Source organism: Hemiscyllium ocellatum, chromosome 23 (assembly GCF_020745735.1).
Source record: "Hemiscyllium ocellatum isolate sHemOce1 chromosome 23, sHemOce1.pat.X.cur, whole genome shotgun sequence".
NCBI lineage: Eukaryota > Metazoa > Chordata > Chondrichthyes > Orectolobiformes > Hemiscylliidae > Hemiscyllium > Hemiscyllium ocellatum.
Window position 1 is genome coordinate 9,168,695 of NC_083423.1, and position 12,252 is coordinate 9,180,946.

Genomic DNA, 12,252 nt, shown 5'->3' on the forward strand with positions numbered 1-12,252 from the left:
TTCTAAATTCTTGGAAGAGCAGAGTCTGATTAGAACAAGTCAATATGGATTTAGTAAGGGGAGGTCGTGCCTGACAAACCTGTTGGAATTCTTTGAAGAGGTGACAAGTAGGGTAGACCAGGGAAACGCAGTGGATGTGGTCTATCTAGACTTCCAAAAGGCCTTTGATAAGGTGCCACACGGGAGGCTGCTGAGCAAGGTGAGGGCCCATGGTGTTCGAGGTGAGATACTGGTATGGATTGAGGATTGGCTGTCTGACAGAAGGCAGAGAGTTGGGATAAAAGGTTCTTTTTTGGAATAGCAGCCGGTGACCAGCGGTGTCCCGCAGGGTTCAGTGTTGGGGCCTCAGCTTTTCACATTATATATTAATGATTTGGATGAAGGGACTGGGGGCATTCTAGTGAAGTTTGCTGATGATATGAAGTTAGGTGGACAGGCAGGTAGTACTGAGGAAGTGGGGAGGCTGCAGAAGGATCTAGACTTTTTGGGAGATTGGTCCAGGAAATGGCGGATGGAATTCAACATGAGCAAATGCGAGGTCTTGCACTTTGGAAAAAAGAATAAAAGCATGGACTACTTTCTAAACGGTGAGAAAATTCGTAAAGCCAAAGTACAAAGGGATCTGGGAGTGCTCGTCGAGGATTCTCTAAACGTAAACATGCAGGTTGAGTCTGTGATTAAGAAAACGAATGCAATGTTGTGCTACTGAGACTTTATAAAGCTCTGGTTAGGCTCCATTTGGAGTACTGTGTCCAGTTTTGGTCCCCACACCTCAGGAAGGACATACTGGCACTGGAACGTGTCCAGCGGAGATTCACACGGATGATCCCTGGAATGGTAGGTCTAACATACGAGGAACGGCTGAGGATCCTGGGATTGTATTCATTGGAGTTTAGAAGATTAAGGGGAGACTTAATAGAAACTTACAAGATTATACATGGCTTGGAAAGGATGGACGTTAGGAATTTTTTTCCGTTAGGCGAGGAGACTCGGACCCGTGGACACAGCCTTAAAATTAGAGGGGGTTAATTCAGAACAGAAATGCGGAGACACTTCTTCAACCAGAGAGTGGTGGGCCTGTGGAATTCATTGCTGCAGAGTGCAGTGGAGACCGGGACGCTAAATGTCTTCAAGGCAGAGATTGATAGATTTTTGATGTGTCGAGGAATTAAGGGCTACGGGGAGAATGTGGGTAAGTGGAGTTGAAATGTCCATCAACCATGATTGAATGGTGGAGTGGACTCAATGGGCCAAATGGCCTTACTTCCACTCCTATGTCTTATGGTCTTATGGTCTTAACTCTGGCAAATAACTGTAGATGCTAGAATTGAAGTTGGAAGGTCTAGGCTAGGCCAGAAATGCTGTCTGTCATTGCAAAAATCCAACCCATTAACTTGCTTTCTCTCTGCATGATGCTGGCAACTCACTTCATCATTTCTCACTTATATTTCCAGCATCTGTGGTTTTTCTTTTAATTTGGGAGGAAGGATTAGATTAGATTCCCTACAGTATGGAACAGGTCCTTCAGCCCAACAAGTCCACTCCGGCTCTCCAAAAAGTAACCCACCCATACCCAGCCCCTATATTTACCCCTGACCAATGCACCTGACACTATGGACAATTTAACATGGCCAACTCACCTGAACTGCACATCTTTGGATTGTGGGAGGAAACCGGAGCACCCAAAGGAAACCCACGCAGACATGGGAAGAATGTGCAAACTCCACACAGACATTCACTTGAGGATGGAATCAAACTTGGTACCCTGGTGCTGTGAGGCAGCAGTGATAAATCACTAAGCCAATGTGCCGCCCTGTTTGAAGGCACAGTTGCGCAGTACTGATAAAAAAATCTGAAACTTGGCCAGTGTAACTGAACACCTGCTTGCCACCATCATCATCCTTGGACTGACAGTGCCCAGAAATGTGCACATCAGCATAGATGGTTATGTCCATAACAGTAACTCCAGAATCCTCCAAACAACCATGAGTGTCTTTGCTCCTGAAGAAAGCAATGCCTATTTACACCGTAGAATTTCCCTTTTCTTGTTCACATAACAATAATCATCCCTTTTACATAGAGATAGATATAATGAATATTCTGGTTTGTCAGCGCTTCCAATGCACATTAACTGGCAATGTAAGGTAAAGTCACCATAGTCCCATTGGGCTGCTCACCCTCTTGATGGAAATGACTAGCAGTGATTTAACCTGAGCATCACCACAGCTCAGGCAAGGGAGAGGTAAAGAAAGAGGTACTGTTCCTTCAGTACACCTTCCCCAGTTTAACCCATTCTTTATAGCAAACCAGGCATCCAGCCGACTGAGCTAACTAGTTCTGGGACCTTTCTGTTCAAAGGTGTTCTTGTAGCATTATTGCATCATACACTCATGTATTATTTATCATGTCTACCACCATTTCTGTTGGGTATAGCATGGAGTTGGTCTCTGTGTCCAAATGTTGCTGTCATGTAGATGGCTCAAAGGTTCAACTGTCTTTGTATCCACAAGTTTATCAACACAATTTCAGGTTGACTCTTGCTTGCTAGTGAGAATGATTCCTCTCCAAGTGTGTGAAGGTGAGGGGACTGAAGGTTGCAATTGGTGCATGGGATCATAGGATATAGGAATAAGAGTAGGTCATTCAGCCCCTTGAACCTGTTCCATCATTCAATGAGATCATGGCTGATTTGTAGCCTAACTCCATATACCTGCCTTTGGCCGATAGTCCTTCATACCTTTGTGTATCAAAAAAGCTACCACAAATTTAAAATTAACAACTGATGAAAGAGCTGGAAGAGGAAGCACATTTAAGAGGAGCATTAACATCAGCATGGTTTGGTTAGGGAAAACAGACTGGTTCTCTGTCATTTTTTTCCACACATCCTATGTTATTTGGGCAGGACCTAAGAAAGACAGAATATTGAAAAGATCTCCAAGTATAAATGGAGCTAATATTCTGCTGCCATAAACCTACTCTATTGACAAAGGTAGAAGGTCAACATTTCAAAGTAAATGATTCTTGCTAGCATTTAAGTCTCAAACTCTACACCAGGAGCGTCAACATGATTGAATGTAAGGTGTAATTTACTTCCTCACCTATCACCAATACACTTGCTCTCAGTCCTGGTAAACGTGGATCACACATACTGGTGATTTAGGAAAGAAATCAGAATCAAAATGTTGTTCATGAACCGAAAAACTTATAAACTATTTTCACTTGAATGAGAGGAGGAATGAGAGATGAAACTGATTTTAAAAATTATTTTCTTCAACATTTATTGCAGAAACTTCTTTTTTTTTTATTTTCCCTGACTGACATTGTACCTTTACACTTGGTTTTATCCAACAAGCAAGCATTTATCCTCACATATTGAAAAGATCTGCAGATATAAGTGGAGCTAATATTCTGCTGCCATAAACCTATTCCATTGACAAAGGTAGAAGGTCGACATTTCAAAGTAAATGATTCTTGCTAGCATTTAAGTCTCATTTATACCACTTCCACAGAATAGAGTAACTTTTGGAAACTGGAAGAACTGTGGATGCTATAAATCAGAATCAAAAAGGGAAATTCAGAGGAAGGGTCACTGGATCCAAAACATTAACTCTGATTTCTCTCCACAGATGCTGCCAGACCTGCTGAACTATTTCAAAAGTTTGTAAAACTCCAGCAACCTCGGAAAGAAGTGTGCCATTGTCCAGTGAACAATGAACTACCTGAATTAGTCATTGATTCTGGCTCTAGCTATAATTTTAAGTTGGAAGTAACAGAAAATGCTGGAGAAACTCAGCAAGTCTGGCAGCTTCTGTAGAGAAAAAGAGTTAACATTTCAGGTCCAGTATGATTCTTCTTTGGAGCAATACACACCAAATCTCTTCTGGGGAATGGACAATTTTTATTCTACTCTCGAAATGTTCCTTCTATTCTACAGAAGTTTTGAATAAATTTTACATTTGCAACAACATTAAAAACACTACACATAATCACACCCACTAAGATCTCAGTTGAAGTCACGTGCTAATAGAAAAGTTACTTTTGCTGAAACATAATTGAAGCTACTGTTTTGCAAGTACTCAGCCAGTAAAAAATTCTAGAGAGATGAACAGAAATAAAATGAAAACTTTTATGAGTGTGTTACTTAAATGTGGAGAACCACTTACAAATTGGGAAGAAGTAAAACAATGCTGTGAGGGTAGATGAGCATGACAATGAATCATTCAATCCATCCCATCTACATTTCGGACCTGGGATTAAATCCACCCCAAGCAATTCACTTCTTTTTGACAACCACAAAAGATCAGCAGTGAAATAGGCTCCACAATACTCAGTTTTAGTATTTAAAGACTTATATTTGCTGGTTAAATTGCTGAAATGTAAATGACATAAATCCAAACATGGTAGGAATCCAACAGTTTACTGATGAAAATAAGTTGTTAAAGAAGCAAAGCTTATTATGTCATGTTGACAGGCACAAATTATTGCCTTTCTGAATAGAGGCTTTGCATGAATAAGGGAAACTCCTGTCCAAGTGATCACATCAGCATCAGTGGCCCATCCAGGTAATTTAAACTCTTTGAACAAAATGTGGATGAGTTTAATTTGCCTTAATTTGCCCCCGGTCTCTTCCACTTCCAGCCCAGCAATTACCATAATCAGACAGTCTGAGGACAGGTCAGCAGTCAGCGGTCATTCAGCTGGACCAGAGAATACAACAAGGCAGCTATTACATCACAAATAAAGGCTAGTGGACAATGTTAATCGCCATGGTGACAGGAATGTCTACTGCAGGACAGCAGAAGTACACAGCTCTGTTGATAGACATGGTGCCAACAATTGTCCCTGTAATTTTTCTCTCCCAGAAAAATTGTTCCCTTTGCCATTTGTCAACACTTATTGACCAAAGATTAACCCCTGAATGGAGTAAATAGAACCTTATTCCCCTTCTTCTAAGAAGGATACGCAGTCAAACTAATACTTTCTTTGATGGAATGAGAGTTGTTTGAGCTAATTATCCGAGTTAACCTGAGAACTCTTGAAAATGTGAACATTTTAAAGAGACATGCATTCACAAACCTAGTCATGCCTCATGTATTTTGTATCAAGGATCCTCCATATATACTAGTTATCGCTGTTGGCTGTTGGTCACTTCAGCATTGGAAATGGTCTTGCAATACTAAACCAGTGGCAGGCTATGTGAAAGGCTCAACCAGATTGTAATTGATGCCTCACTGCTGGTATGACCTCAAATGCTAAGATGTCATTGAGCTCATGTATGCAGTTGGGCCACATGATCTGTGCAAGGCCTCTCTCAGACGAAATCAGCATCAACTCACTGTCAAAGCCATTTTACATTTACAAGTCACCTTGATAGACAAACGGAGTCACATCTCTGCTTGATTACTTAATAAATTACATTATTATTTTCATATATCAAAACACTCTTCCCAAAGGGAAATGCTAGATTTTGTCTCAAAATTCTGATGTTATCTGTATACTAGGCGAGAGACAAAAACAAAAGACTGCAGATTTTGGAATCCAAGGTAGACAAGTAGGAGCTTGGGAGAACACAGCAAGCCAGGCAGCATCAGTCCTGAAGAAGGGGTTACGCCTGAAATGTTGACTTTTCAATATTCTGATGCTGCCTGGCTGTGTTCTTCCAGCCTCCTGCCTGACTATCCTTATACTGGCAGACGTTAAGAATATAAAAATCATAATAAGAGTTGGAGTGATACCTATCACCCTTGAGTGTGTTCTGCCATTCTATTACATCTTGGCTGACCCTCCATCTCTAGTCCACTTTGTGACCTACTCCCCACATCTTTTTAATTCCTTAGACTTCCAAAATCTGTCTATTTCATTCTTAAAAATACTCAATGACTGAACATCCACAATCCTCCAGAATAGAGAATTCTGAAGATTTGCCAGCAGTGAAGAGATGTCTCCTCTTCTCAGTCCACAGTAGTCATCTTCTTAAGCTGAGGCTATGGTTTGGAGCTTCTTGTATTTTGACTCAGTTTCAATTTCACAGAGTTTCATGGGAGATTTCACTTCATGAGCCCTGGTGACTTTTCTCATGAGCTGTTCCACTGCTCTCCTGATTAATTGTGCATTCCACGTCTACAGTGCTGCTCCTGCACTCAGGAGAGTGCTCCTGTGCTCAGGAGAGGCAGAAGTGATCTCAGATTTGAAGATATTCAGGTGTCTTCCCACATGAGCCAATACTTACACCCTCGCTGTGCACCATTTCAATCACTGCCAGGCAGGAGCGACCCGGTGTCTTGCTGTGTGACGTTAAACAGCACGGCTGAGAAAGTTAAGATGGCAGTTCTCTTCACAGGCAGGGAGCTGGAGGTCTTTGGTGGAGGGGAGGACGAGAGGAGGACCATCTTTTTCTGACAGGATTGCCAGAGGAGACAACTGCACCACAATCTGTCATTCTGGTCTGACGTAACCACCACAATGCAGTGCAGTGCAGTGACCAAGGGCTGGAGGGACATACATCAATGCCGCAAAATGATGAATAATCACAATTGATGTCACATTCACATGCATGCTTTCACACTCTGCCCTGTTGACATTCAGTAGCATCAATGTGTACCATCTAAAGAAATGTTTGGACAGATACGTGAATGGGATAGGCGTAGAGGAATATGAACCAAATGCAGGCATTTGGGACTGGTTTAATTGTGCAAACTGGGTAGCATAGACAAGGTGGACCAAAAAGTCTGTCTCCGTGCTGTAAACCTCCATGACTCTAAGATGCATTGCAAAAATTCACCACGGCTCTTTAGACAGCACCTTCCAAACCCATGACAACTCCCACTCAGGAGGACAAGGGCAGCAGTGCATTGGAGCATTGCCACCATTGTGGTGGCATTCCTTAACTGGATGAAAGATGCCTCAGACTGTGTGACACATACTATAGCTGTGACATTGATATAGTACATTGCCATACAGCAACATGCCCACCCCCTTGACTGTTCAGTGCTGGCAAGCTGATGAGAGATCTGTGTTTAACGTCAAGGCAAGATGGAATGACCGTGAGTCTGTATTTTCTGAACGAAGTGGCTTTGTGCAAAGCTGAAACGTTGTGAGATTCCACAAAAGTGCAGCTTGAATGAATGCGAAAGAGAAAACCATGAGCCCACAGAGACAGAGCCTTGTTCTAATGTTTGAAGTTGCGTGCTTGTCCCTGTGCACCAAGTGGCCTGGCACTTCATTCAGAACTGACAGATTCACAGTGGTTCTGCATTGCAATGTAAGGTGCCAGTTAGCCCAAAGTACAGCATTGAGGTGCTGACATGTTTTTGAGTTCAATGACCCATCTTTCGAACTGGTAGAAGTGAGGAAAAGATGGCATTTATGCTGGTGGCAGGGTTTGAAGGGAAGGGAGTGAGCAGAAAGATGGAGGGGGAGCCCAGGAAGAGAGATAAAAGAGTAAATAGACAAGGGGATTGTTGATAGTAAAAAAGGGAAGAAGAAAAGCTCCAGGGGTGATAATGAGGACTGTCAGAGGTGGAAAATGGTTTGGTTGTGCTGAAAGCAGCCCCTTTCCTGACAGGATCTGGGGTGCACAGGTGCATAATAGACATGGTAAGAGGTATTCATGCTGTAAAGCTATTGACGTCATTGTTGAATCCCCAGTTAGAAGATGAAATGTTCCTCCTCATGCTTGTGTTGAACCTCACTGGAGCACTGCATTAAACCTGAGACTGGAACGTTGATGTGGGAGCTTAAACATGTGTTGCTGGAAAAGCGCAGCAGGTCAGGCAGCATCGAAGGAACAGGAGAATCGACGTTTCGGGCATAAGCCCTTCTTCGGGAATGAGGAGGATGTGCCAAGCTGGCTAAGATAAAAGGTAGGGAGGAAGGACTTGGGGGAGGGGTGCTAGGAATACGATAGGTGGAAGGAGATTAAGGTGAGGCTGATAGGCCGGAGAGGGGGTGGGGGCGGAGAGGTCGGGAAGAAGATTGCAGGTCAAGAAGGCGGTGCTGAGTCTGAGGGTTGGGACTGAGAAAAGGTGGGGGAGGGAAAATGAGAAAGCTGGAGAAATCTGCATTCATCCCTTGTGGTTGGAGGCGCTCTTCCTCCAGGCGTCATGTTGCTATGGTCTGGCGATGGAGGAGGACAAGGACCTGCATGTCCTTGGCGGAGTGGGAGGGGGAATTATTGTGTTCAGCCACGGGGCGGTAGGGTTAGTTGGTGCGGGTGTCCCAGAGGTGTTCTCTGAACCGTTCCGCTAGTAGGCAGCCTGTCTCCCCAATGTATAGGAGGCCACATTGGGTGCTGCGGATGCAGTAAATGATGTGTGTGGAGGTGCAGGTGAATTTCTGATGGATATGGAAGGATCCCCTGGGGCCTTGGAGGGAAGTAAGGGGGGAGGTGTGGGCGCAAGTTTTGCATTTCTTGCGGTTGCAGGGGAAGGTGCTGGGAGTGGAGGTTGGGTTGGTGTGGACCTGACGAGGGAGTCACGGAGGGAGTGGTCTTTTCGGAACGCTGATAGGGGAGGGGAGGGAAATATATCCCTGGTGGTGGGGTCTGTTTGGAGGTGGTGGAAATGATGAAGGATGATACGATGTATCCGGAGGTTGGTGGGGTGGGAGGTGAGGACCAGTGGGGTTCTGTCCTGGTGGCAATTGGAGGGGCAGGGTTCAAGGGCGGAGGAGCAGGAAGTGGAGGAGATGAGGTGGAGGGCATCGTCAACCACGTCTGAAGGGCAATTGCGGTCCTTGAAGAAGGAGGCCATCTGGGTTGTTCGGTATTGGAATTGGTCCTCCTGGGAGCAGATGCGGCGAAGGCGAAGGAATTGGGAATATGGGATGGCGTTTTTACAGGGGGTAGGGTGGGACGAGGTGTAATCTAGGTAGCTGTGGGAGTCAGTTGGTTTATAGTAAACGTCCGTGTTGAGTCGGTCATCCGAGATAGAAATGGAGAGGTCTAGGAAGGGGAGGGAGGAGTCTGAGACGGTCCTGGTAAATTTGAGGTCGGGGTGGAAGGTTGAGGACATCATCCACTGTGGTCTGTGTAAGTCTGTGATATACTCACTACCTTTCAAATGATTTTTGGCAGCCACTTTGTGAGGCCACAGTTGAACGGTAGACCTCCAGGTAAGTTCGAGCGGTTTTCTGGAACCTGAGAAACTGGACCTTAACAAATGCTTTTGGATGGGTGAAGGATGAGGAGGAAAGAATCAGGAAGAAAATGAGCTTGGAAAAAATATGTATCCAAAAGAGACTTTACATATTCAACAAAGGTTGGTTCACGCAATTTTGTTAGTCATGTATAATGACACCAAGCAAAACTTTGCACACCCTGTTTTGACTTTGATCAGACTGGTTTGGCACAGAATTGAAGATGAAACAAGAGAAACCTGACACATTTTTCTTATAGTGTCCGTTTGACCCATCTACAAACCAATAGAAAATGTCAGTGTTGTTCCTTATGAAGTTATAATATAAGAGTCTATAAAGTTCACTCAGAACAAAGTGCTAAAGATTTTGCAAGGACCATGAAACAGTCAGAACCACAGAATTGTTATGGGTCCGGTGTTGACCATTTGGCCTATCCTCTCTGTGCTGCTTTGCTGAATTCACTTAGTGCCATCCTCCCACCTTCTCCCCATAACCCAGCAATTGTTTCCTTTTCAGGATAAAGGAGACGTTAGCAAGCATGATTCCAAACCAACCCCACATCCTGAAGTTTCATGCCTTTGCCCTCCCTGCGACACATCTCCTGCTTGTCGCTCTGGGCCATCCTGCTGTGAATTGAGCGATCTACTCCAAGGAAATAATTTAAAAGGGACCAAAGGGGCAAAGTTTTCATGCAATGTGTGGTGTGTGAATGGAATGAGCTGCCAGAGGAAGTGGTGGAGGTTGGTACAATTACATTTAAGAGGCACCTGGACAGGTATATGAATAGGAAGGATTGAGAGGGATGTGGGCCAAGTGCTGGCAAATGGGACTAGATTAGGTTGAGATATCTGGTCAGCATGGATGAGTTGGACCGAAGAGTCTGCTTCCATGCTGTACATCTCCATGACTCAATGATTCTATAACTCAAATATGGCCCTTAAACGGGTGTTTTGGTGATAGTACCTTATTTTAAAATTTTTCTTAAGGCAATTGGTTCAGAGATGTTGGCTCACACTTTCACAAGGTGGCACTTGAATGCAAGCCTTCTCAGCCCAGAGGTAGAGACACTACCAATATGTCACATGGGACCTTCGCAGTGCCTTACTTGCTAGCTGGAAGTTAACGCATTTCATGCAAATCCATTCCATTTATTTTACAATCAAAACATTTCTCACCTGAACACGTTCACCCTTCATCATTTTGAGACCAGTTGACTAGTTGATTGGAAATGCAGCCTGTGGCCTATCAGTGGGTTTTAGCTCACATAAAACCACCCAGCACAGAGTGGAATATGAGGAATATACTGCTTCCTTGATACGTTATCTAAAATCAATCACCCATTACGAGCAGTTCAAATTTTGAGCACTGTTTTGATCAGTACTTCAGTAGGTTTTGTTTTATTTCTTGCAGTTTGCCCAAGATAAAAGGAGTTTTTTTTCATTTTGACTTGCCTTTAACAGGACTTCTGTGGAATTGAACAAGCCCTAGATAAGCTTCTGTTTGCTCAGGTCATTGTTTGCTTTTAACTCCTTTACAGTGGGAGCAAGGCAAAGCAGTGTCAGAAACAAACTTTTTTTTGGTCTGTTCCCACTTACTGACAAGTCCTATTAAACCTCTTCATTCATGTTTACTCTTCATTAAAGTTAACAGCAGTGGACATTCTGTTGTAGACTGCTAACCACACAGGTTTAACCAGAATGATTGACACATGCAGCACATGGGTAATCCACGTAAGTAAGATCTCTTAAATTTTATAACATGCAGAAATCCATTGAGCTGATATGGATCAGACTATTAGCTATAGACAAACCTTACCTAAACCAAGTAAAAGAACAATGGCGAAAGAAGTTCCAAACATTTCTTAACTAACAGATAAGCTTTGAGGAAAAAGAACATTAGTCAATTAATTATGTCTTGCTGGTGGAGAGATACAATTGTGTTGCACTCACCAAATGGTGAACAAAAGTAGGCATCAAAATGTTCTTCTGAAATCAAAGTCCTAGCGTCATTTTAATAACTAGGAGCATGAGTGCATTCTCGATTTAAGTATTGAATTTGAAGATTGCAGCTAGGAGCAACAACAGTAATTTAAAATCTGAACTGGGTGCATTGTGCATTCAAACATTTTTATGAGGCTAATATTATGATAGGTTTTCAAACCTCACTTCAGCACATGTCCCATCTTTTATGTCCCAGAACAAAACTAATTTGCAAGTCGAACATAACATAGCACGGAATCAATTGTGGTGGGATGTGGGCATGCTGTTCTCAATTGACACATTTACAGGTGGTTTCTATGCCGTTTAGTCTATCTTCCATTCGTAATATTATCTTATTCTTAAGGTGAAACACAATCACTTCTTTTTAAAGAAATGCTTGGAGCTGCTGTACAAATGCAGGTTAGAACGTGCCTGCAAACTATTAGCAGTTCTCATGCAGAGACCACACTTTTGTTGTTGCATGTTTTACCAGAAAATATTCCAAAATAAATAAGTGTGCCATTGCTTTTTTCAACATTTCAGGCTGGTTCCCGCTCAGTCCATCTTCTCAAAATAACCTCTCTTTTTCTCTTCATTTGGTTCTTTCCTTTTTGGGATTTTGATGGGCCAGACCTTAAATCTGCACATGGGTGTGGGTTAAAATCTCTCCTATAAGTGGAGCATCGAGCTCCTCTGTTTCTGCTGAGACCTTGGCACTAACTTCATTCTTGAGTAAAGGCATCTTCACCTCATGTATTGACAGTTCTGGTGAGCATTCAGCACTTGCTCAGCACATTGAGGACTGTGCTAGTGCGTGTGCACTGATTCACGGTCCAGCATTCTCTACTTCCTTTCTGTGTCCTCAGAGTGGTGAAATCGTGACGTACTGTACTACTACTGCGAGCCTTTAAGGTCTGGCTGAGAAGAAATGCACAAAAAGGCAAGGCAACAATGCAAAGCAGAGAGTATCCAAGCAGACACAAAGTGAGTCACTGCTAAGACAGCAGGTGAGGTGCACTGAGGTGCACCCTGGTCAAATTCAAGAGCTGCTCCATGTACACAAAATGTCCCAGCAGCAACATTATGATGAAGGGTGCTATGCACTATAACGTACTTTCTTTTGAGTTTGAGAGCCATA